Below are 6000 nucleotides of genomic sequence, written 5' to 3' on the forward strand. Positions count from 1 at the left end.
GACAAAAAGTGGGGTAACCACGCCAGAAAGAGGGGACTTTTCTACAACCATTGCACCAGTTTGTAACGCCTTGTTCCACATTAAACCTGCACCAGGTATAATGTCTGCAACGTAGGCGTTCCCCAGTTCAAATTCCCACAGAAATGGCGGTAAGAATTCACTGCACCATGTTGCACAAGCATAGTGTCATTTTTTTAACGCCTTCTTAGGGCAGGCACTAAAGGTGATGCTGTGCTGTTGTCTGTGGTGCCCCTTAACATTGCTGGACTAATGTCACATTTTTTACGCTAGTCCAGCAATGTTAAGGTTTAGCGCCACAACAGCATCAGAATTTCTGACACTGTTCTGGACACTTTTCTTTATGGAGCACGGTATTGTAAATACAGCACTCCTATGTTAGTTAGGGGGACGCAGGGCGGGCAAGAAAAGTGGTGCATTGATCACGATGTACCAGTTTCTTGTAAATGAGCCCCTAGGTCTAATGTTGGTCCCAGGGTCAGACGGCCATGTAGTGATTAATCCTACCTGTGTAGCTTCTATAATAAATACCGCTGACATTGTGATGAATACCACCACACAATAGCCATATTTTTGAATGCAAAAATTGGTTCTATACGAAATTGTTAGCACAGGATATAACTCAATAAACCTGCAGTACCAATTCCTCACAAACCCAGGCCAGTACCATTATCTGTGAGATGTTGTTAGATAATTTGGTAGAAGAAGGTGTCATTACCACAACTGACTCTTCTGAGTGGGTAAGCCGAATTGTAATTGTTCTTAAAAACTCAGGGTACACAAGCTTAAATGCCAACTTAAGCACATTAAACAAGAATATACTAGTGGTTTGCCATCAACTCCACAAGATCCAAGATTTACTGGCTAATTTGGGAAGTGCAGTTTTTCACCTTGTTAGATTTGCGCTCAGTTTATCAGATTCCTCTTGCTGCAGATTCTGAAGATTTAACTACTTTTATTACCCTATTTGGGCCGTTCAAATTTTTGGTACTACCCTTTGGACTAATGTCTGCAGAAAGTGTGTTTCAAAAATGTATGGACTCTATTTTATCAGGCATAGTGGCACACAAGCATATCAAGATGATGTTTTGATATTTGCTGAATCTATTCAAGAACATAACTAAATTTTGACAAAAGTACTGGATGTTTTCAAGGAGGTTGGCATTTCTCTCAAAACAGATAAATGTCAGTTTCTGATGTATATATCTACCTGTGATTCCTCACCTTTGCAATATTTCCTATGCACCAGCAATCAATGGAAATGTTTTCTTTCTAGCTCTCCCCGTTGACGAGGACGTCACAATGGAACAGCTCCACATGTGACTCCGTCTGATGTCATCAGAGCCATAAAAAGTCCTCGACAGCGTGCTGACATCAATTCCTTTTTTTCTGCGCCTTCGATGCTAACATTTTTTCTATCACTCCAGGTGGTTACACTGTACACTAAAGAGCTTCTTTATCAAGTTTCTTCTTCATGCAACAATGTATCCACTGAAGAAGTCAGGCTTTAAGCCTTGTAGAGAGTGTGTGGGTCACATGTCGGTTACCTACCCTCAAGAAAACTGTCTCTGGTGCCCAACTTCTGATCATGACGTTGGGGGATGCTCTACATGCCAAAGCATGAACCCGAAGGAACTTAAGGAAAGAGAGGTGAAGCTGTTCTTAGTGCAAGCTAAAAAAGAGAATCGGGCGATTGAAGATCCAGGTTTTGAGAGGAGTCATTGTCCCACAGCTCTTTGAGGTCGCCCAAGAAGCAGCGTCACCACAGCTTATGGCACCACTCATCCCGGGATGCCAGCCCTCGGTCTTTGTCTCCAGTGTCAGTCTCACTGCTGTGTGACAGGGTGAATGAATCCCACTCTATTGCCTCCTCAACTGATGTTGCCAGAGATGTCACTGGCACCTTCTTTGGTGGAAATCTTGCCACTGAATCCTCTGGCACAGATTTCTCCTGTTACTCAGTCAGCTGAAGAGATGGAAGAACAGATGTCAGGCCAGGCCCAGCTTCTTCCACAACAGGAGCAGGAGTTTCCTTCCTTTCTGGCCCGAGAAACTGACTCATCCAACTTCTTAACTCCTTCGCTGCCAGGCCTTTTCCCCCTCAGGTGCCAGGCCTTTTTTTGGCTATTTGGAGCAGTTCGCGATTAGGCCCTCATAACCTTTTGTCCATATAAGCTACGTATGCCAAATTTGCGTCCTTTTTTCCAACATCCTAGGGATTCTAGAGGTACCCAGAGTTTGTGGGTTCCCCTGAAGGAGACCAAGGAATTAGCCAAAATACAGCAAAAAAACTTTTTTTTAATTTTAAATTGGAAAAAGGGCTACAAAAGAAGGCTTGTGTTTTTTTCCCCTGAAAATGGCATCAACAAAGGGTTTGCGGTTCTAAAATCACCAGCTTCCCAGATTTCAGGAACAGGCAGACTTGAATCAGAAAACCCAATTTTTCAACACAACCTGCCGAAGCTTATCGATACCCAAATTTCCACACTATTCTTTGTGTTAACTAGACTGCCTACTGCTCATTGTTTAATTGTTTATTACCTCCTTGCGTGCACAACAGCACATCATAAACAAGGCTTGGGTGAGTCCAGGCCCCCACAGAAGCGGGACAGCCAGGTCTGGGTGCGGCTTGTGGAGGCAAAACGGTTTGCCAAACACCCAACGTATGGAAGTGCACCCATAAAACCCCGGGTTCTTTGGAGGTGCCGGAGAAGTAATCAGTTGGCCAAGTAGGGTTCCCTTGGCTGCCTCAGTAAGACCGGTCCCTTAGCAACCCAAAAGGTACCAGTAGCTTGAATGGAATAGTACTGGAATAGTACTGAAGGAGGACCACACGTGCCTGTGCCCCTCAAAACCAGAGGTGTGGCGGCGTGAAATATTTCTTGGATCCAATCAGGAGCCAGCAGTAAACTTGGGTAATTTTCAAAGAGGAGCACGCATGCTCGTGCCCCTCATCTGAGGTGTGGCGCTGCGTTGTGTCAGACCAAGCAAGGAGGTATAACTAAAGGAAAATCTTACAGACGGCGAAGATAAGACCAGGGAAAGAAAGGGCACCTCAGCCACAATCCAGGAGAAACTAAGGCTAAGCCCTCTTCACCTTCAACACCAAAAGGGGAAGGGAAAATGAAGACTAAGCATCAATCCCTGATTTCCCCTATAGCACCTTTCTTCTTCAGGGTTCAAAAATCAGTAAACGCCCCCCCCAAAACTGATTTTCTAAAGGATCCTTTGGATGTGATATTTTTCCTTATTTAACGGCTCTGCGACTTTACCCCTTCCAATCTCCCCCATAAAAAGTGAATGCAGTGTGCTATATGAGCAAGACGATAAAAGTGGGACTAAGGAGGAAGGGTGGATTGCAAAATTTACCCCTTAAAAATATAAGATCCAAATGGAAGGCAACCCTAAAGAAAATGTTTGGGACTCAATCAATGATCTAGAATTATTGACTCTCCGGTCTTCTTCACCTTGCCACGTTACCTCAAGCATTTGACTCTTCCTTAAAGGAACTTGCCGTGAGGCCGCAAGAGAATGGTAAAACAAGGAAAAGGAATCATTCTCTTGAAACTACTCATATTTCAGAAAATGTTAATAATCCGGACTCGTTAAAATTAAATCCTTCTTGCCAAAAGAGGGATTTGAGCCCCTCCAAGTTCATCTCCAATAAGCCCTTTAAGAAAGATATGGGGGTGCCCCTGCAAGAAGAAAAAATTGAAACCTCAGAAACTCAAATGGATATTTCTGTTCCTGAATATAAATCCCTAAATGCATCCATTTTATTAAAAGAAAAAATAATTGAACCCAAAGTAAAGGAGGAAAATAACAAGAATACACTGGATCAAAATGCAGTGTGGGACATCTTTTTTCAAACCTCACAACTAACGCTAGATGCTCTGTCCTATTAGTCCTCTAAAATGGATGTCCAGGTGGATATATTGAATGCTATGGCTAAATCAGTAGCAGGGATTGACCAGAAGCCGGCAAATTTAAACAACTTGATTAAGCGAGCTCAGAATCTTGCTGAAATGACAGTAACAGATTACTATTGTGAGCCCATAATCAAATAAGCTGGCCACGCTCCCAGAAGCACTAAACTCATTTATAGTAAACCTTAAAGAAAATTAAAATATGAAAAGGGAGGATGAAATTATAGCTGAAGAATCCCTCCCGATTCGGGGGTGAGGGGAAAAATAAAAACCGGGAAAAAGAGAAAATAGTGTCTAATGGAATCGACCAACAAGAAGATAGAACCCCCTGAAGAACTGAGAAGTGCCCAGAAAAGAGCTTGTAAGGAAACGTTGGGCTCTTCTGTCTCCCCCAAGCTAGCGGGTCTTCCATTGCATCCAGTAAAACCACCTACTTAAAGACAAAAGAAAAAGCAACAAAAAGCGCAAAATAAAAAAGGGGCTCCCTTAGTGGGCCCCCCGGGTATAAATTTGAGCCCTTCTTCAAACCTGGACTTAGGGGAGGCTATGTCAATGTCCAATGACCCCGTGTCAAACACAAAGGGTATTTTAATGGCAAACAAACTGTTCCCACTATTTAACACTAGAGTAAGGCACCATTCCATCCAAAAATCAAAAGGGGCAAAATGAAAACGATCTATACTCCTATGAGGGGGATATAAAAAGTAATGACCAACAAATTATGCCCCTTTCATATGACATAAGCCATTCAAATCAGTAACCTCAAAATATTAAATTACATCAACTGGATCCGCAAGCGTGTTAGTCCATCAATAAACAGGAAGTCTTTTGAAAAAGAGGGTATAACAATCACGGTCGCAAATTCTGAATATGCAGTGTACCAAGGGGTACAAACCGGAGCCGTACTGGCGCAACACCAGGCAAAAAAAGGAAGAACGCCTAGTCCATCCCGGAATGAAGAGTCCCTAAGCAGACCAATGTGAAAGCGAAAGGCTACAAAATTAGAATGGTTTGATAGAAAGCCCCAGGTAGGGACACTGGTAACAGAACATCAAAGGGCAGTTCAACTAGACGAACAGGTGGTCACTATAGGTAGCTCTAACTCCAGTCTGCTGAATGACTGTTCTCAGCTAATTCTGGAACCACAATATCATTCTATGGGTCAATATGATGTCCTAAATAGAGGAAATATGCTAAAGTTATTACAAGCCATTCCTGCATTAAAAAGTATAAAATCCACTGATATTATCTCCATAGAGTTTTTACCAAGGGAAAAAACTAGTGAAGGAGGCCAAAATGAATCAATTCCGGTGTTAGAAATGGGGTCTTTGGTTGGCAGTCAGGTTACCCCCTGTCGAAGCAAGGACCCTAACTCTAGTCAGGGTAAGTCACACACATTCCAAATTATCCTGTGCCCACCCTCTGGTAACTTGGCACTGAGCCGTCAGGCTTAACTTAGAAGGTGATGTGTAAAGTATTTGTGCACTAAGTCATACAATACCACAATATAACACCACAAAAATACACCACACAGTGTTTAGAAAAATATATAGGCCCGTATTTATACTTTTTTTGCGCCGCATTTGCGTCGTTTTTTGACGCAAAAACTGCGCAAACTTGCAAAATACCATTGTATTTTGTAGGTTTGCGCCGTTTTGCGTCAAAAAGCGGCGCAAATGCGGCGCTAAAAAAAGTATAAATACGGGCCATAATATTTATCTGAATAAATGCAGGTCAAAACAATTAAAGATGAAGGGCCATATTTATACTTTTTGACGCAAAACTGCGCTAACGCAGTTTTGCGTCAAAAAATTTAGCACCGTCTAACGCCATTCTGAAGCGCCAGGCGGGCGCCGTATTTATTGAATGGCGTTAACCGGCGCTAGCAGACCGGCGCTGCCTGGTGTGCGTGGAAAAAAAACACGTACACCAGGCAGCGCCGGCGTTGGGGGAAAATGGCGTTAGGGCGTCTTAAAATGGGGCAAGTCAGGTTGAGGCAAAAAAATCGTCTTAACCCGATTTGCGCCATTTTTAACGACGCCCAGACGCCATTTAC

Source organism: Pleurodeles waltl, chromosome 4_2 (assembly GCF_031143425.1).
Source record: "Pleurodeles waltl isolate 20211129_DDA chromosome 4_2, aPleWal1.hap1.20221129, whole genome shotgun sequence".
NCBI lineage: Eukaryota > Metazoa > Chordata > Amphibia > Caudata > Salamandridae > Pleurodeles > Pleurodeles waltl.